A 20,987-nucleotide genomic window follows, 5' to 3' on the forward strand; every position below is an offset into this window, starting at 1 on the left:
ACTGCAGCAAAACAACACGGACACAACTTAGCAAAACAACAACAAAAAAAACACTGCATAACATAAAATGTACCATCTTAACCATTTCTAAGTGTTCAGTTCAGTAGTGTTAGGTCTGCTGACATTGTTACGCAGCCAATCTCCAGTACTTTCTCATCGTGCAAAACTGAAACTCTAGACCCCTTCAACAACTTCTCTTTCCTCCTCTTCTCAGACCCTCACAATCACTATTCTTTCTGTTTCCATGAACGTAACTATTTTGAATATCTCATGCAAGTGAAATCACATAGTATTCGGCTTTTTTGGTTCTGGGTTATTTCATTTAGCATAATGTCTTTAAGGTTAAGCCTTCCTACATGTGCCAGATTTTCCTTCCTTTTTAAGGCTAATATTCCATTGTATGTGGTATGCCATATTTTATCCATTCATCCACCAATGGACACTTGGGTTACTATTACCTCTTGAATTGTGAATACTGCTGCTATGAACATGGGTATGTAAATATACTCATTCTTTTTTTTAAATCTATTTTTAATTGAAGGATAATTGCTTTACAATATTGTGTTGGTTTCTGCCATACCTCAGCATGAATCAGCCATAGGCATACATCTGTCCCCTCCCTCTTGAACCTCCCTCCCACCGCCCATCTCATTCTACCCTCTAGGTTGTCAGAGCACCAGAGTTTGAACTCCCTGAGTATTACAGCAATTTTCCACTGGCTATCTATTTTACATATAGTAGTGTATATACTTCCATATTAATTCTTTACTTACTCATTCAACAAACGTTTACCAAGCGCAACGTGCCAGACCCTGATGTTCGAATGAGGATCAAACCATATATAGCACTGTCTTCAGGAAGTTTGACAGGAGCTAGCACCTGATCTCATTGGATGATTGGAGAATAGGGGCTATTTTCCATGAACAACGCCAGTGAGATGAGGTCTGAAGAATGAATACAATTGGGGGTGGGGGGTCAGTTGTGCAGGGTTTACAGGGTGGTTCAGTGGTAAAGAATCTGCCTGCGAATGCAGGAGTTGCGGGTTGGAACCACGAGTTGGGAAGATTCCCTCTACAGAAGGAAATAGCAAACCCACTCTGGTATTCTTGCCTGGGAAATCCCAGGGACAGGGGAGCCTGGCGGGCTACAAGTCCAAGAAGGTCGCAAAGAGTTGGACATGACTGAACACATGTGCACTGGATTGGGCAGGACCCAAAGAACAGCAGAGGGCAAAGACCCTGAAAAAGAAAGGTAGAGGGCCACTAATGAAAAGGCCATCAGAACCACTGCAGCCTGTTCTGATGAGCAGTTGTTCTATCAGTGAAATCAAAAGGACGTTTTGTGGTGGACAGCTGCCTCCATGAGAAGATCAAGAGTTTAGGGATTTACCTTTCCCAAGACCCCTAACTTTCATAGTCACATATTTAAGAAACATCTACTGAGCAATTAGCACCCACCCTATGGATAAAAGAAAAATTATCCTACATCATTACCCTCAGGCAGTGACAGTCCAGGGGGGAACCAGGACACATAAACAGTAATCACAATGCAGTCCAGCTGCAACAGCAGATGGATAGACAAGGCTCATAAACTCAACAAATATTCCCCAGGAACCTAGGACATATCAGACACTGCTGGGGGTATACAAATCAGTTCTCCCCAAACAGGGAGGATTTTAACAGAGAAAACAGACAATAGACAAGTAAACATATAATCTCCAGTAGCAGTAACTGCCATGGGATGTGACACTGGAAAGAAGAAATCATAAGAAAACCTGGACCTCTCTCCAAGTAGAGGGAAAAGTAGATGCAAAGGCCATGAGGTGAAAAGCAAGCTTATAATCATGAAAAGAAAGGCCACATGGGGCTGGAGCAGGGTGATCTCTGAGGCAATGGCAGGTATATGCAATGTGGACCTGATGGCATGGGTGCATCTTATGAAACGGGGATGAGAGGTCCAGGGTGGACGGCTGCGTACCCCAGAGCTGAAAGATGACTCACTTGTGGGTGGGTGGATATCCTGGGGAGGGGACCACAGGCGGAGCAGGAGGGACAACCTGTAAGGTGTGTCCAAGGCAATGCAGACAGGCACTGGTGTGGCTGGGAGGTAAGCAAAGGATGCTACGCTCTCAGTATGGAACAGAGGCATTAAATAACCTAATCTACAGCTTGGGAGTCTTAAAACACACATCCACCCCAGAGACAGGAGATAAGATGAGTGTGAGAACTGGAACAGAAGGAAGCTATTAACACCCAGCAGGTACCTCGCCCATAGCGCTCCGTACAGTTTTTCACAGATGCCCACAACCTATAGAAACTCCGTTTTCCCAGAAAAGTTTGAAAATGAGCTTCACTCTTGCTCTTCCTAAAATGAGTAGTTTTTTAAATTATAAACCAAGATTTTGGCTTCCAGGCACCTGCCTGTGTCTCTACAAAACTAAACCTTTCCAGTAGCAGTAACCAAGTCAGCAGTGAGTTAAACCCTTATGTAATTCTTTTTTGTTTTTCCAGTCTCTCATAGTTGATTCCATAAGTATTTCACGTTCTTGATGATAACAAGATCATCACCAGCTCTTTGCCCTCCCTTCAAAACTCACGAAGGTGAATGCTGACGGGGAACAGTGACAACTAGCATACCCAGTGTGCTCACAGCACACAACTCACAATGGACGCAGCTGAGTGTGACCAGGGTGAGAGAAAAAACTTACACACAGAAGTTTCAAGAGGGATTCTTGATGGCTCAACAACTCACAGGCTTAGATTCCAGACCTACTGCTGATGGGTTCCAGAGTTATGAGGGGTTTGTCGTCGTTATTTTAACCCCATCACCTTTTATTTACCTAAGGTAAAGTTTCAGTGCATATTTAAGTAAATAATAGAGAACAGAGAGAAGACAACAGTTTGCCTAGAGGTGCAATTTTGAAAGCAGTTGTGCTGAAATGCAAAAAGCAATGAAGCCAGGCTCCAAGAAGACACTTCCAGCCAAGACTCTGCCCCTCCCAACTGACCCATGACCTTGGGCACCCACTCAATTCCACTGCCAGTTGGTAAAAAACAAGGATATCCTCATCTCTTTCACAGGGCGAATTGAGGCAAACTCCCACAGAAACACAGGAAATACCAGGCTGGTAATCTTTCAAGGAGGAGGTGGGATGGTTATGAATGCCTCTGACAACCACCACGGCCACAGAACACGGTGGGAACAGCCGTCCAGAGCACTGCACGAGCCAGGGTCCAAGCTCAGCTCCCACACACCTGACAAGCTCCATGAGCTGCAGCAGTTCCCTTGCCTGAGGCTCAGTTGCTTCATCTACAGAATGGGCTCAAAATCGCTACCCTTTATAATTGTTGTGAGGACTGAATGGAGAAATGCTTATAAAGAGCCTCACCCCGTGCTCATCACACAATTAACACTCTCCATAAAAGTCCCCACCATAATTCTGCAGCAGCAATATAAGGTGACCACTCCCGTTTAAGAACCTGTTCTTTTTCCCAGAAGAGCACAGTATGATTAACTGAGAGCACATCATGGAACCCAAGGGAAATGAAAATATATGTCCACACAAACACCTGTACACAGATGTTCACAGTGGCATTATTTATCGTAGCAAAAACGTGGAAACCACCCAAATGTCCATCAACTGTAAATGGGTAAACAAAATGCGGTATATGAATACAACGGATTATTATTCAGGCTAATAAGGAAAGACATACCAATACATGCTACAAGGATAAACCTTGAAAACATTATTAGCAAAAGATGCCAGATGCATTATATTTTGCAGAATCACAAAACATTATGGTTCCATTTATGTAAACCGTCCAGAAGAGGCAAATCTACAGAGATCACATGTAGATTAGTGGTTGCCTAGGAATAGGGGAATATCGGGAAAAGTGGGGGGGTAACTTGCTAAATGGGTATGGAGTTTCCTTTTTGAGGCGATAAAAATGTTCTCAAACTGATATGGTGTTGGTCACAACTCCGTAAATATACTAAAACCCACTGAATTGTACACTTTTATTTTGATATGTGAACTGTATCTCAATAAAGCTTCTTTTTTTTTTTTTTTTAAGACAAAAAAATGCACCATGGATTCTGCAATCAAAAAGTGGGGATCCTGGTTTTTTTTTTTTTTGGCTGTACCACACAGTTTGTAGGATCTTGGTTCCCGAACAGAGATTAAATCTCGGGCCCTCACTCATTAGAGCGCCGAGTCCTAACCACTGGACCACCAGGGAATTCCCAGAAAGTGCGGATTCTAATCCTTGTTCCACCACTTCCATGCTTAACTTCTGCATGCCTCGGTTTCCCCCATCTGCAAAGCAAGGGCAGTTACAAGACCTACTCTGCTAGGGTTGTTGTGAGAATTTAATCAGATTATTTATGTACAGAATTCAGGGTGATGCTACCCCCCCAACAGTAAATGCTCTGACATTTCCAGCTATTGTCATTATCATAATTATTGGACTCATTTTACAGAAAAGACTGAAGTCAGACAAATAAAGTAACTTGTCTGAGGTCATACAAGTTAAAGGTAGCAGAGGACAGATTCTAACCCATGTCAGCATGGCTACCAGGCCTGTATCCTTTCCATTGTACAGACTTTGTGCCTTTCAGAACCTACCCATGAGTGATGACTGATCCCAGGCCTGCCAACAAAGAACCCACCCCAAAAACACGGTTGGTGGTGCTTGGACACCAGACCTGCAATGGATCCAATCACTCTGACAACTCAGAACATCTTAACAAGCATGACAGTCACTTTCAAGCAGTTGGCCTGGGTTCAGTCAACCTGGCTCAGTAACTCGTTCACAGTGACTTGCTGAGAAAAGGGTGCAGGGAGGGAATTGGGCTGGACTTTATTTTATTTCTGGTTCTTCCAATAACCAGTTAGGTACAGGTTCCCTAACGACTGTGCCCTTGCAAACACATGCTTAAATGAGGGGCCTGATATATATCATCATTAACTGAATGTTACAATGTGCCAGACACTGTGCTGAATGCTTTATGGCTGTGGCCCAGTAATTCCTCCAAAAACTCTACACAATTCCTCCCTTTTTTAACATATGAAAACAGAAATCTTGATGACCAATAAAACAAGAAATTGAAAAGCTGGACTTCATTAAAATAAAAAACTTCTGTTCTATGAAAGACAATGTCAAGAGAATAAGAAGATAAACCCCCGAGTGGGAGAAAACATTTGTAAAAATTACATCTGATAAAGGACTGTTCTCCAAAATATACAAAGAACTCTTAAAATTCAACAATAAGAAAACTACTGGACTAAAAAAATGGGCCAAAGACCTCAACCGAGAGAAGATATATATGCAGTAAGTTCAGTTCAGTTCAATCGCTCAGTCGTGTCCAACTCTTTGCAACCCCATGGACTGCAGCACGCCAGGCCTTCCTGTCACCAACTCCCCAAGCTTACTCAAACTCATGTCCATTTAGTCAGTGATGCCATCCAACCATCTCATCCTCTGTCGTCCCCTTCTCCTCCTGCCCTCAATCTTTCCCAGTATCAGGGTCTTTTCCAATGAGTCAGTTCTTTGCATCAGGTGGCCAAAGTATTGAAGTTTCAGCTTCAGCATCAGTCCTTCCAAGAATACTCAGGACTGATTTCCTTTAGGATGGACTGGTCGGATCTCCTTGCTGTCCAGGGGACTCTCAAGAGTCTTCCCCAACACCACAGTTCAAAAACATCAATTCTTCGGTGCTCAGCTTCCTTTATAGTCCAAATCTCACACCCATACATGATGACTGGAAAAACCATAGCTTTGACTAGACAGACCTTTGTTGGCAAAATAATGTCTCTGCTTTTTAACATGCTATGTTGGTCATAACTTTTCTTCCAAAGAGCAAATGTCTTCTAATTTCATGGCTGCAATCACCATCTGCAGTGACTTTGGAGTCCAACAAAATAAAGTCTATCACTGTTTCCATTGTTTCTCCATCTATTTACCATGAAGTGATGGGACCAGATGCCATGATCCTAGTTTTCTGAATGTTGAGTTTTAAGTCATCTTTTTCACTCTCTTTACTTTCATCAAGAGGCTCTTTAATTCTTCTTCGCTTTCTGCCATAAGGGTGGTGTCATCTGCATATCTGAGGTTATTGATATATATAGTAAAGAAACATATGAAAAGATGCTCTATAACTTAAGTCATCAGGTAAATGCAATATAAATATAAATATATATGTATACATATACACACACATACTTACACATACATAGGAAATGGCAACCCATTCTGGTATTCTACTCTAGTATTCCTACTCCAAGGGATCTTCCCAACCCAGGGACTGAACCTGTATCTCTTGCACTGGCATCTCCTACACTGGCAGGTGGATTCTTACCACTGTGCCACCTGGAAAGCCATATATACACATATATATGAATATGTATATATACACCACCTGAGATATTAAGGAACTTGCACACAACTCCACAGCTAGTAGGTAAATGGTTACTATCCAAATCCAGATCTGTATGAGTCCAATTTTAATAAGACAGGAGGCAAAAAATAACAATACCATCAGCAGATAATTACACTTAAGACCTCTATGTTCAGAGTTCTGGACACTAAGCTGTAAATTATAATTACAATTTAACAGGCCATTCTTATTTGTAATCACAAAGAAGCCATTAATAAGCCAAAAAAGAAGGAGCTAATTTGGCAACACGGTCACAGCCCTGTCTACTCTATGATTTTAAATCTGACTAAGCCTGTATAACCTTAAAACATAGCTTCACTTAAAAAAAATAAACACACATACAAGCCACCACCCATGCTGGTACCAAGATAAAGAAAATTATAAACTGCTTTGTCAAAAGGCAGGCTAGAAAACCAATTACAGTGCTCAGCTAAATCCTGCCAGCAGGATTGGCCCTGTATTAAATACCCAAGGTCAACTGTCACTCCCAGTCTCAAGGCACTATCAGAGGACAGCTCACACAGGGTGCTTTCGCCATGTATCAATGTGCCTGGCTAATCCAGAAAGTTAGGAAACCTACGGAGACCTGCACCTCAAAGACATGCCTTTCCTATGAGAATCAGGGAATGAGCACAGGAACTTAAAGAACCTCACATTTCGATACTGTATTGCCAACACCTGGAAGCAGAATCTCAAGTCCTACCTTGGACCTGTTGATAAGAATATGCATTTTAACAAGCGCCCCCATGGGATTAGTATGCACTTTAAAGATGGAGACTCAAGTGTTCCCAACAGAACTCTGTCATGATAGCAAAGCTGTCTGTCATGATAACCACTAGCCACTTGCACCTACTGAGCACCTGAAATGCAATTAAAGAACCAAATATTTAACTTAAATTTGTAAACAGTCATGCTTACCAAATAATTAGTCATATCCCTAGTAACCAATTTTTTGCTACTATAACAAATAATATAGCTAACACTGTTGCTATGCAGCCCCTCCCCCATAATTTGTGGTATTTCAGAATTAAATAACATACTCATTTCTAAGTCTTTTCATGTGTAATGACTTAAATTCTAGCAATTTACAGCACTGTATCAAGATGAGTCAAATGCTATTTTGAGGACAAAACACTACTTATTTACAGAAGCAATGTTTGTTTTCATACTTTAAAGATTTTTCTGTTATTCTTTTGGTAAACTTTTCTGCAAAAACAAAGAAGAGACTGTGGGGAAAAAAGATCCTGAACTCCTTCTGTAGGCACATGGGTAAAACTTTGCAAATGACCCCTCGAAAACACGAATTCAACCAGCTCTCAGTAAGAGACGCAATAATTTTCTATTAAGCCATTATCTATGGATGAGATTTAAAACTTTACAATTTATGGCTTCAACTGCCTAAGTATTTCTCATACATTTTTATTTTTAAAATTGAAGTAAAGTTGACTTACAATGTTGTTAATTACTGCTGTGCAGCAAAGTGATTCAGTTATACATATATATCTTTAAAAACATTCTTTTCACTATGATTTATCATAGGATATTGAATATAGTTCTCTGGGCAATAAGCAGAACCTTGTTGTTTATCTATTCTCTCTATATATATAAGCTTACATCTGCTAACCGCAACCTCCCACTCTATCCCTCCATTAACCCCCTTCCCCTTGGCAACCACCAGTCTGTTCTTTATGACTATGTTCGTTTCATAGACTGGTTCATTTGTGTCATATTTTAGATTCCACATATAAGTGACATCATACAGTACTTGTCTTTCTCTTTCTTCAGGTTAGTTCAGTCGCTCAGTTGGGTCCGACTCTTTGTGACCCCATGGACTGAAGCACACCAGGCCTCCCTGTCCATCGCCAACTCCCCAAGCTTACTCAAACTCATGTCCATTGAGTCAGTGATGCCATCTAACCATCTCATCCTCTGTCAATCCCTTCTCCTCCTGCCCTCAATCTTTCCCAGCATCAGTCCTTCCAATGAATACTCAGGACTGATTTCCTTTAGGATGGACTGGTTGGATCTCCTTGCAGTCCAAGTGACTCTCAAGAGTCTTCTCCAACACCACAGTTGAAAAAATAATTAATTCTTCGGTGCTCAGCTTTCTTTATAGTCCAACTCTCACATCCGTACATGACTACTGGAAAAACCATAGCTTTGACTAGACAGACCTTTGTTGGCAAAGTAAATGTCTCTGCTTTTTATTTTTTATTTTTTTCCTGCTTTTTAATATGCTGTCTGCTGCTGCTGCTAAGTCACTTCAGTCATGTCCGATCCTGTGCGACCCCATAGACGGCAGCCTACCAGGCTCCCCCGTCCCTGGGATTTTCCAGGCAAGACACTGGAGTGGGGTGCCATTGCCTTCTCCAATATGCTGTCTCGGTTGGTCATAACTTTTCTTTCAAGAAGTAAACATCTTTTAATTTCATGGCTGCAGTCACTATCTGCAGTGACTCTGGAGCCCAAGAAAATAAAGTCTGTCACTGTTTCCATTGTTTCCCCATCTGTTTGCCATAAAGTGATGGGACCAGATACCGTGATCTTAGTTTTCTGAATGTTGAGCTTTAAGCCAACTTTTTCACTCTCCTCTTTCACTTGCATCAAGAGGCTCTTTAGTTTTTCTTCGCTTTCTGCCATAAGGGTGGTGTCAACTGCGCATCTGAGGTTATTGATATTTCTCCCAGCAATCTTGATTTCTACTTGTGTTTCATCCAGTCCAGCATTTCTCATGATGTACTCTGCATATAAGTTAAATAAGCAGGGTGACAATATACAGCCTTGACTTACTCCTTTCCCGATTTGGAACCAGTCTGTTGTTCCGTGTCCAGTTCTAACGGTTGCTTCCTGACCTGCATACAGATTTCGCAAGAGGCAGGTCAGGTGGTCTGGTATTCCCATCTCTTGAAGAATTTTCCACAGTCTGTTGTGATCCACACAGTCAGAGGCTTTGGTGTAGTCAATAAAGCAGAAGTAGATGTTTTTCTGGAACTCTCTTGCTTTTTTGATGATTGAATGGATGTTGGCAATTTGATCTCTGGCTCCTCTGCCTTTTCTAAATCCAGCTTGAACATCTGGAAGTTCACAGTTCACATACTGTTGAAGCCTGGCTTGGAGAATTTTGAGCATTACCTTGCTAGTGTGTGAGATGAGTGCAATTGTGTGGTAGTGAACATTTTTTGGCACTGCCTTTTTTTGGGCCTTTCTCTTTCTGACTTTATTTAATCTTTAATGCATCCATGCTGCTGAAAATGACATTATTTTGTTCTTTTTATGGCTGAGCAGTATTCTATCGTGTGTAGGTACCAAATCTTCTTTATCCATTCATGGATATTTAGGTTGCTTCCATGTCTTGACTATTGTGAATAGCGCTGCTATGAAAATAGGAGTACTTGTATCTTTTTGAACTAGAGTTTTGTCTGGATATATGCCCAGGAGTGGAACTGCTAGATCACATGATAGTTATATTTTTAGATTTTTAAGGAACCTCCATACTGTTCTCCATAGTGGCTTCACATTCCCACCAACGGTGTGAGAGGATTTCCTTTTCTCCATATCCTCTCTACCATGTTATCTGTAGACTTTTTAATGATGGCCATTCATTGTAGTTTTGACTTCCATTTCTCTAATAATTAGCAATGTTGAGCATCTTTTCCTGTGCCTCCTGGCCATCTGTATGTCTTCTTTGGAGAAATGTATACTTATGTCTTCTGCCCATTTTTCGATTGGGTTGTTCCCTTGTTGAGTTGTATACTTGTACATTTCAGATATAAACTTGACAATGGAAAGTATACTTGCACGGTACATTCATCATGATGAGTGCGCACCATCTCAGAGAATCAATGGAGGAAAACAAAGACCCATCTGATTGTTGAAGAAAACACTCCATTAAGGGGAGGGGACAGCAAAGACCAGAGACAGGAAGGGGAAAGGTGAGGTTTCCTGCATCCAGCTCCCACACCAACGAAAGGTGGGAGCCCAAGCCAAATTATTAAAAATAATGAAAGTGCACATCAACAAGCCTTAATAATGATTTTGACTTAATAATAAAACAGAAGAGATGAAACTAAAGCAAATCGTATCAAAACGGTTAGCGTTCTATTTTTTTTCTCATGACAAAACTGAAAGAAAAAGTTCAGATGTTTAAAACAGCCTTATTGCTAAACTTAGAAGGAGACAACCTTCTTTGATCTAGTATTTTGCATGGCATTATTATGTAAATTGAGTTAAATGGACAGTCCATAAAAATGTGTACAATACCCCACCCCCACCCTCACTCAAATTTCAGACATAGGTCAGTATTATTTTTTAAATTCTGAATTAAACAATGTTGCGCTCCTCTCAAGAAACTTGTCTATGCCTAGTAACATAAACTATTGGCAGAAGCTGTATGCAACCTTAAAGCTTAAGAAGGCACCCAACATTCACTACCCTTTCATGGAATTTGTGTTTATCAGGAAATCGGCTAAGCCACCGCATAGTAACAGACATAACCCACTAGGTGGCGCAACGATGCAGACATAAAAAAGGAGAGATGCCGTTTCCTTTCAAATTAAAAATTTCAAAATGTAATTCGGAGATTAGAAATGAGCTTTAATAATTACAATAAAATCCCACCACTATAGTTTTTATAATAGGCAAGGTACATATGCAATTCAAAGGAGAAGACCCAAAGTGAGAAATTACACTTTTACACTTTTAGTTGTCATACATATACTATTTAAAACACACACACACAAACACACACACACACTCACTCTCACTCTCTCTCTCTCTCTCTCGAATCTATTGTATAACACATGGAACTCTGCTCAGAGTTATGTGCCAGCCTGGTTGGGAGTGGGGCTTGGGAGAGAATGGATGCATGTATATGTGTGGCTGAGTAATTCCGCTCACTGTTCACCTAAAACTATCACCACACTGTTATCAGCTACACCCCAATACAAAATAAAAAGTTTAAAGTCTGGGGAAAAAACAAAACAAAACAGTAGATGGACTCCAGCTGACATGGGTTTGATCCCAGGTCAGGGAACTAAGATCCTGCATGCCACTTGGGGCAGCCAAAAACAAAACAAAACCACTAGAGCATATTACAATCAACTGACACCTTACAAGGTTTTTGACCCTGTTCTAGTTGTGGGATAGTCAGAGCAAGTTAAACCATGTGGAAGGTAGAAGACAACACTTTCTCATTGTTAATCGCTGGACCTAATTGCTGGAATATAATTTCTAGGGGGAAAAGTTATCAGAATTGAAGTTTCACATAGAAGGTGGAATCCATTCGTTGATTCACCCAATAAATGTTTATTAAACACCTTTTTCATGCCAGGCTTTGTACTGAGCATTAGAGATTAAACAGTGAGAACAATAAACAAGATCCTGCCTTCATGGAGCTTACAGGCTGATAGTGGTTCAGCTGTAAATCAAGGAGTCTGTCAGCAACTGTAGAACTAAACCTGTGACACAGGCTATGAGGGGAAAGTACAGAAACGTATAGAACAAGAGGAGCTGGCCTCTCCAGGGAGATCAGGGAAGGCTTTCCTTTTTAGCGACCCCGTGGAAATAGGGACTTCAATCCACGGAGAGAGGACACAGCGAGAAAGCATCACAGCTGGGACATAGAGGGGGAGGCCGATGGGGGAACCTGGGTCTCAGTAAGCATCCTGGTCTCATGCATGAAAAAAGTACGTAAAAGTCCAAGGTGGGTCAAGGGCACGAGTAGATCTGTATTTTTATATATTTGAGACCAGACTCCTCATCTTCTTGAGAAGCAGGAAAGAAATCTAAGCTGAGGTTGACAGCCCCAGGGGCTTACAGAATACAGGAGGTGGGAAGGAGGAAGAAAGGGAGAGCTAAACTGAATTCTCGGGTTTCAGTCTGGGCCTTCTCAGAGCAGTAAGGCTGAGGGTTTACCCTAGGGTTTAAACCCCAGTCAAGATCCCCCTTCTACTGTGAGGAAAGTTTAAATCAAACCACCATTTCTAAGCCAAATTCCAAAGTCACCTTTGCAAGTACATAATTTAGGAGTGGGCAAGAAACTGCTTTCAGGGCCTGCAACAGGAATGTTTACCGGGCATTCTGAGAAATGGATACAGACATGGAAAAAGCCAAAGGACCGCGGGAACAAAATGCACTGTCAAGAGTGCTTCACTGGGGAGTTCCCTGGCGGCCCAGGGGTTAGGATTCAGTGCTTTTGCTGCTGAGGGCCCAGGGTTCAACTCCTGGTGGGGAACAAAGATATCAAAGCCACTGCGCGATTAAGGAAAATTCAGGTAAGGGCTTCTCCTGCATTTGCCACGAAGACTCGGGCTTCCGCTTCCCTGGAGGCTGGGGTGGGGGGCCAGACAACACAACACGACACTCTGGAGCTCTGACCAGCTGTTCTGGTCTGTCAACAGATGAGCCCCTGGTCTGTCACTAACCAGCTGTAAAGCCTCTAAGCTCTCTGCACAGCTCAGGTAATAGCACCCTCCTCACAGGCTTCTTTGAGAGGATCAACTGAGAATTTTACATGGAAGTTTTTACAAACTGTAAAGTGTCACACAAACGAGGGGGTACTTCCTCTATTAAACAAGTCTCACTCTATAAAAGGCGATTATGGTATACATTTAATAAAAGACTTTTTTTAAAGATCTCATTTAGTCATTCAGCATTTAAGTATCTACAGTGACTCAGGCTTTGAAAACAAAGGCCTATCAACATAGAACAACAGTCCCCACCCTCAGAGGATGCCTTTTTTTTTTTTTTAGGATGTAGAAAGGCTTGGAATAGTCTGGAGAACAATGGCACTGAATACGCATTGGCAGTGAATACTGAACTGGGGTCTCAGTCGCTGACCTGGCAGCCCCAAGTTTTTCCAAATCCAAAGAACAACATTAATTCCTCTTCTGCACAACATTCCTTCACGACTTTGACCAAGGTGATGGTTTATCATATCTTTGAAGTCCCTTCCATCCCCCAGGAAAGAATGAATTGTTTAGAAATGAAATAGCCAACCACTTAGAAATACAACAGACAGTATTTGTCCCAAAGCTGGAAATCCAGAGCATAAATAACAACATCCAAAACTCAGGCTGAAATGTTTTATCATTGAAGGGCAGTTCAGTGTTAGAGCCTTTCCACATCTTAAAATGTGCTTTGACATGTACTTTCTCCTATTTAAGTTACTTCTTAACTTGGAGGAAGTCTCCACTCATAACTTCTCAACTGGCTCACCATCTAGTCACTGTTTGGGGATAATTTTGTTTTCTTGTTTCTTTTTCTTTTTAATTAATAAGGTGTTAGTTCTTAGTGAATAGGGGCTTCCCAGGAGGTACAGTGGTAAAGAATCCACCTGCAATGCAGGAGACACAAGGGATGTGGGTTCAATCCCTGGGTCAGGAAGATCCCCTGGAGGAGGAAATGGCAACCCACTCCAGTCTTCTTGCCTAGAAAATTCCATGGACAGAGGAGACTGGCAGGCTATCCTTCAGGGGGCCACAAAGAATCCACAAACTGAGCACACACATACACATACAAGGTCTTAGTGGATTCATAATTGCAAAGTTAGGTCAATTCAAAGTGAACTACCCTTGGTTTTGGTAGCAGTGGAACTTCTGGTTATATTTTACCTAAACAAAAATTTGAACTTGTTAACAATTTCCAATCACATACCACATAGAAAGCTGGCCTGAGATCAAAACCTTGCTTCAGATAGTCCTCCAAGTGGATAATTAACTACAGGTAGGAGCATTATCAACACACTTATTGGGCAAGACACTCTGTGAAGAAATGTGCTGAACACAGAGAAGTGAAAACTTTGGTTCTGCTCTCAAGCTGGGCTGCTGCCTGTGTACCCCCACAAAAAGACAATGAGCAAGTGGCACCTACAGACCAAGACCAGTGCCACGGGAGAAGAAATTTTTTAAAGAGAACATGAGAACACTAGAAGTTTCCATCACCCACCACAGAATCTGGTCAGAATTACATATCTACCTTTTGTCATGGCTGAGCTTTGAACCAAGAACCAACATTTCAAACAATGTCAGCCTTATTAAACTGTCTATGGAAGCTCATGGAACTCCTCAATTCTGGGTCCTCAGGGAAGAAAGCCATGCCGTGAGGATGTGAGGATGACAAAAATGCCCTTAACAGGACTCCAGGGGGAACAGGAGAGAAAGTTTGCACTTGGAGCCTGTCTAGCTCTTTCTACCCCTTGTGCTTGTTGCTCTGGTTTTCAATATCCTCCTACCCCAAAGCCTCCAAAGGCGAACCCTCCAGCACTCCATCGCCAAATGAAGCTCTAAAATTCCCTTTCTATCTTTAACCCAATCTCTCAGTTTTATATATCAATGCTTCCAGTCTCAGGTAGATATCACAAAAAGATGACCTACCTGCCACTGAACTGTGCATGCCTGGTGATCTACACCTCTTAGTGTTTTTTAAAAGATGTACTTTGATCCTGATGAAACTAATAATGGAATTCTGATCCTTAACAGGCAGGTTCCCAAACTTGCCTATCAAAAATGAACATTCTTTCTGATTCCACAACTCAGATGCTTTATAGCCGCAACAAGTTTTTCTTGACATTAACAACAACTGCTGTTTTCTGTGGGATGGGATTACACAGTCATTTCTAACTAGAAGCTGTGGACTTGAAGAAAGTGGACACTCTCACTTGAGAGTCTTAATATTTCTATAACAAAACTATGATTTTCACTAGTAGCCTACATAATCGACTTCCCCATAAAACTGTGTCTTGCTCACCTTAGTGTCTTTGGGGCTTCCTACAGTAATGGACACACATGGGTCATTGAAAAATGAAAACAACTCTATTAAAAACATTGCTATTTCATTGTGACTCCCTGGAGGAAAACTTTCTGTATACTTTCAGTGATAATGTGAAAAAAATCCTACAAATCAACAGAGAGAGGGCCATTAGCTTCTCCCTCTTATTTCTCTGCTCATCTGATTCTGGAAAGCAGAGCTGGGAGCTGAAAGCACCTGTAAGTTTCAAATTAAATGGACCTTGACTCAAATTCCCTCCCTGTCACACAAGCTATGCAAGACTGGACATGTTACTTAACATTTCTGAGCCTCATTATCCTCACCTATAAAATTGAGTTTTAACACCCACTCCCAGCTGGTTGGGAGGATTCAGTGAGGTCTGTACCAAGGTCTAACACTGCACTAACACTGCATCAGCCATGTGGCTTCTCTCACTTCACCAGAGAAAAGTCTGTCTGCATCTTACTTTATGTCCTGGGGTCCCCTGACCATTAGGTATTTTACAGAGATATCAGGAGTTCTACTGGATACTTGGGTGGAACTTTAGAAAGCCAGCCCCCAACATACCCATGTTTGCAGAAATCAAGGACAGAGCTTCAGAACCATTCTATAAAGTCCATTAATGCCTATTTTACATTTGTTCATCCAATAATGTAATGGAATGTTGCAGCTTTAGTCTCCAAGCCACCAGCATGGTTTTGGGGGGAAGGGGGGGGCAGTGGGAAACACAGTGAGCAAGGCAAGAGAATACATACCCAGACCAATCTCTTTTCAGTTTTCAAAAGGACTGTCTCCATTCTCCTCCTTTCACCTTCCCTGATTTACTAAGCAACTATTCTATGCCTGGAGTAGTAATGCCAAGGACCATAACTGGCCTCAAAAATTCACAATCACCCCCCCAGTGTTAAAAGTGACCCTTCTTCCAACACTAGGCAGAACCCAGGCCTCTCAGAAAACACACTGCTCTTCCAAAAGGATAAACACAAGCAATGAGGTTTACATCTAACTGGGGACATTTATTTTGCAGTTCACTGTTTTCCAAGCATTCATTTTGACGAAGCTCATCCCAGTCAAAAAGCTTATGTTCCCTCTCACGGAGAAAATGAACTATCCATGTTGCAGACTACACAGATGGAGCCAACAATGTCTAAGCTGGAAGAGACGGAAGAGACAGACAGACAGCAGACAGGCAGGATACCAGCTCATGTCGAGGGCACCTCGCTGCATAAATCATTATCCCAAATGTAAAGCCGAAAGGACAAGTCTGGTGATTGTCTGGAGTGATAGGTGAGTGACTGTCATTTTCTCAGGACAGTTCATCGCTGGGACATAATCCAATTGGGCCAACATTTATATGTCACCAACTAATCACACTCAAAGACCGCTTAGAACAACAATGCCATTGTTCCTTGGAGCTCATTACTACACCAAAGCCAAATGAGCTTCCTCCCTTGCCCCACCCCCAAGTGACATGTGTACTCTCCTTGGTTCTATTAATAAGCGAGAGAGATTCTTTAAGGCAGTGCATACTGCCTGCAAATATTCTGGGGTAATAGTAAAAACATTGCTGACATGTGATTTCTAAAGTAAATCATGAACATGATACATACAAAGTAAATCATAAACATGAAAATTAAGAAATTCAGAAAATTTGGCAATGCCTGAACTAACTTTACTTTAAACTCAGCTCTATTTCCCAACATTTTACACAGGAATGGCCCCCAGAGAACTTTATTTTTAAAAAGCTGGTGACTAACCGGTTCTCAAATGTGAGGAGGTTTCAAGGATTGAGAGGGGTGATGGTGCAATGCCAGCTGCCTTTCTTAATTCCTTGGCTTTTGTGGAATTATCATTTCATGCAAGAATTTGACTTCTTGTTCTAAATTTAAAGGACACTGTCAAATAAAAATAAGGCTGCTTTGTAAAAATACACAAAGCAGCACTGTGCGACCCTTCCTCAGGCTGTAACACTACTAGCTGAAATATTCATAGACACCTGGATCAGAAATACATATATGTTTAAAACCAATCATTTTTGTTGTAGGAGTGAAATTAGGTCAGTGCCCTTAAGAAGCCCCCCTTCAGCTCTATTTTCCACTCTCCAAACAAAGAAAGCTTTTGTGCATTGTATTAGCCACTGTAAACTGTTTGGACATCCACTGTTAGCCCTGGTTGACTGGCTAAGTCAGGCGAAAAAAGAGATAAAACAGGAGATTCTGTCAGTATATTTCTAGCATGTTCAAAATTTAAGCGAGCTTTTGCGCAGAGCCAGCTCACTCTGCTGAACCAGTGGCTGAAATGAAGTTACTGCTCATGCTTATCTTGGCACTTAGAACATTTGCTTTCCTTACCACTTCAAATTTCTCTGCAAGGAGTCTTCAGAAGCAGCACTACAGATCTAAGCCTAAAATAAAATATGAATCAATAAATCACTTGGCTAGTCTGATTCTAGCTACTCACCTGAAAGCAATAGTAGTAACGTCCCTAATTAGTCAGGGTCAGAGGCAAAATTCTTTGAATGAGAGAGAAGACATTCTAAATTAAGAAAAACTCAGTTCTTTCCACATGGGGCATCATTATATAGGGAGGGTTTTGCAAAAACCGAGTCAAGATGTTTAAATGTCTCAAGAGCAACACATTACAGCTCATATTTTGCAGATAAGAAGTGGGTCAGACACTATTGCCAAATGTTTTGGTAGACTAGCATGTGCTATCAGCATGAGACGTGAGGCACAAAACAGGATCAAGATTGAATCTTTTCACTTAACTTGTCAAAAGACAGAAGAAGTTAAAAGACAGAGAGAGGAAAGGGGGACATTCTCTTCAGGGGATCTTCCCAACCCAGAGATCGAACCCGGGTCTCTTGCACTGCAGACGAATTCTTTATCATCTGAGCCACCAAGGAAGCCCATCAATCTATAAACCAGATTTACATAAGACCTTTTACTTTATTAATAAGTAACAAATCAGGGGGGGGGATAAGTTGGGAGTTTGGGATTAAAACATACTACTACAGAGAAAACAGATATCCAATAAGGGCCTACTATACAGCACAGGGATATTACAGTATCTTGTAATAACCTATAATGGAAGAAAATATTTTAAAATGTATATATATTTATCTACATGTATAACAGAGCTGCTTTTCTGTACACCTGAAACACAACATTGTAAATCAACTGTATTTCAATAAAATTCTTTAAACATTAAAAAAATAAAACTAGTAAATCAAAACGACTTCAAAAAGAAAATACCTGGACTTCCCTGGTGGTTCAGTGGTTGGTTAAGAATCCACCTGCCAATGTACAGGACACAGGTTTGACCCCTGGTCCAAGAAGACTCCACGTGGGCAACTAAGCCCACATGCTGCAACTCCTGAGCGTGCACGCCACAACTAGAGAAACCCACGGTTAGAAAATCGTGGTTAGAAAACCAAGGTCCAGCTCAGCCAAAAGTAAATACATTTTTTTTTTTTAAAAAAGGAAATATTCATTAAGTTTCACAAAGTTATACACCAAAGAGCAGCTCTTAGAACCAAGTCACTTCGCAGCCTGTATTAATTTATAGGCCTGCAAATTAAAACTTCTCAAGCTTACTCATACTGAAAAGTACCAACCATCACAGAGCAGTTGAGAAACAGAGGCCCTTCAGAGACAATACTTTGGGACAGCTTAACAGTGGCATCCACACTCCAGCTGGTGATGATAAAGTCTGATAAAGTACTGATTCTGAACACAGATTACAGAAAGCAGTCCTATGACTACTGTGGCATCATGTTCCTCGGTAATAGTGATAATACAAGCAAATTAGAACCACTGCAATCAAATTGCCATTGCAACCCCAGGAGGCACCTATGCCATTTCTTGTTTGCTGACACTCAGCTTCCCCTAATCCCAGAGACTAGAAGCCCCAATCCCTTTGCCCAAGGGGTACTAATGAGGTGCAAGTATTTACTTAAGATCTAAAAGGATGAAGGGAAACAGATGCCATTTGTTTTCCTTTTTCTTTTCCTGTAGCAGCAGTCATAGGCAGAAACTGACTTCTCAGACCACAGAGTTTTGCAGCTACCTCCAAGCTCCATATCGTTTCAGCCTCCTCTTGGCTACAGAGGCTGAGAAAATCAAAGCCGTCCTGGCTCGGGGCAGAAGCAGCTTTCTAACTTTCTAGGAGGCAAATCAGAGACCTAGGGATGGGCCCTGAGTTTTCATCCCTCCAGCCTTTTGTTCTGTAGGCATCTAATTCCCTCCATTAAATCCCTTTCTCCTTGAAACATCTAGAATAATGTCTGTCTTCACCGGTGAGCAGAGTAAATTGCCTAAGGCCACGCAAGTTTCAGGACAAAAAGAACTCACACCCAGGTCTGCCTGACTTCAACAGTCACAGAATGAAAGTTAAGCATGTCTCCAGCCCACGACCCAGCAATTCTACTCCTAGGAATTTATACGAGAGAAATGGGGGCACAAGCCAACAGAACCAAGTATTAGGTGACTTTCATAGCAGCTTTACCCATAATAGAAATAAAACAAAAATCTGACAACAACCCAAATATCCATCAACAAAAGAATGAATAAACAAACTGGTAAATTCATATAAATGACGTATATATTATTGAGCAAAAAAAAAAAAAAAAAAACTACTGAATCACATAACCACACAAAGGTTACCCTGAGGAAGGAAACCAGATACCAAATGCTGATTTCATTTATACAGATCCTATCAAAGTGTGAAGCAAAGCTATACGATGCTAAGAGAGGTTCCCTTGTCAGTGGGGTGGTACCAGTCGAAAAAGTGGCAAGAGAAAACAACCTTCTAGAGTGATGGAAAGTTCTATTTTTTGATCCAGGTGGTAATCACACAATGCATACATTCATGTAAAAGTTCAGCCAGCTCTGCAACTGGATAGTAACGGTGGCTGCACAAGCAGATGCCACTGAATTTACACTTAGAATGGTTAAAATGGTGGATCGTACTGTGTTTTACTACAATTAAAACAAAAAAAGTATCAAGCGCCCCACTTCTGGGTTTTACTATATGTGCTATACTTTAATTTTTAAAAATACAGGAAAATAATAATATAGAAAAAACTTCGCTGTGAGTTAAGTAAGCTTTTGAGGACACACTCAGGAGACCACTGTTCCCACAGGAAAATTTTCCTCACTTTCAGGCAAATATTTTTCACCTCACTTCTTTGGTAAATTCAGTCTACCTTTCCTGTCTCTTCCCAACTCTTGAGTAAAGACATCTGCAAACTATACTTAAGCACTATAAGCCAATCGAGTATTGCTTCTTCTACTGCTGCCTGCTAAGTGGCTTCAGTCATGTCCAACTCTGTGCGACCCCATAGACAGCAGCCCACCAGGCGCCTCTGTCCCTGGGATTCTCCAGGCAAGAATACTGGAGTGGGTTGCCATTTCGTTCTCGGCCTCTGATTAAAACCTGAAAAAACGCTGATATTCAAAGTGAACTCATTACCTCTTGATTTCAATGTATTGCCACTTGCCTGTTTTTAGACTCTTCACAATAACACCAGAAGGAAAAGCACAAATACTTCCAGTTGCATTTCTGGAAAATTTCAATGGATGTCTGAGATGCCACAAATCTCTCTCCCCTCTTAAAACTCACCCAGACACTAAACAGACCCGACCAAGGCAGGCGAAGTGCTCTCCCTGAAGTTAGGCGGAAAAAACCCCAAGTGCCTGAGGTAACCATGAAATGTGGCTGCCGGAGAGTGACTTCATGCCAGTCAGTAACAACGAAAGAGGTCTTGCAACAGTCACCAGGAGGCT

The 20,987-nt window shown here is 41.5% G+C and overlaps 1 protein-coding gene across 5 annotated transcripts in view; it reads right to left on the minus strand.

The window, feature by feature from the left end:
• TJP2 (tight junction protein 2) overlaps positions 1–20,987 on the minus strand; it is a 123,804-nt gene that overhangs the window by 48,720 nt on the left and 54,097 nt on the right. The window lies entirely within an intron of this gene.

The sequence above is a fragment of the Cervus canadensis genome, chromosome 14 (assembly GCF_019320065.1).
Source record: "Cervus canadensis isolate Bull #8, Minnesota chromosome 14, ASM1932006v1, whole genome shotgun sequence".
Taxonomy (NCBI): domain Eukaryota; kingdom Metazoa; phylum Chordata; class Mammalia; order Artiodactyla; family Cervidae; genus Cervus; species Cervus canadensis.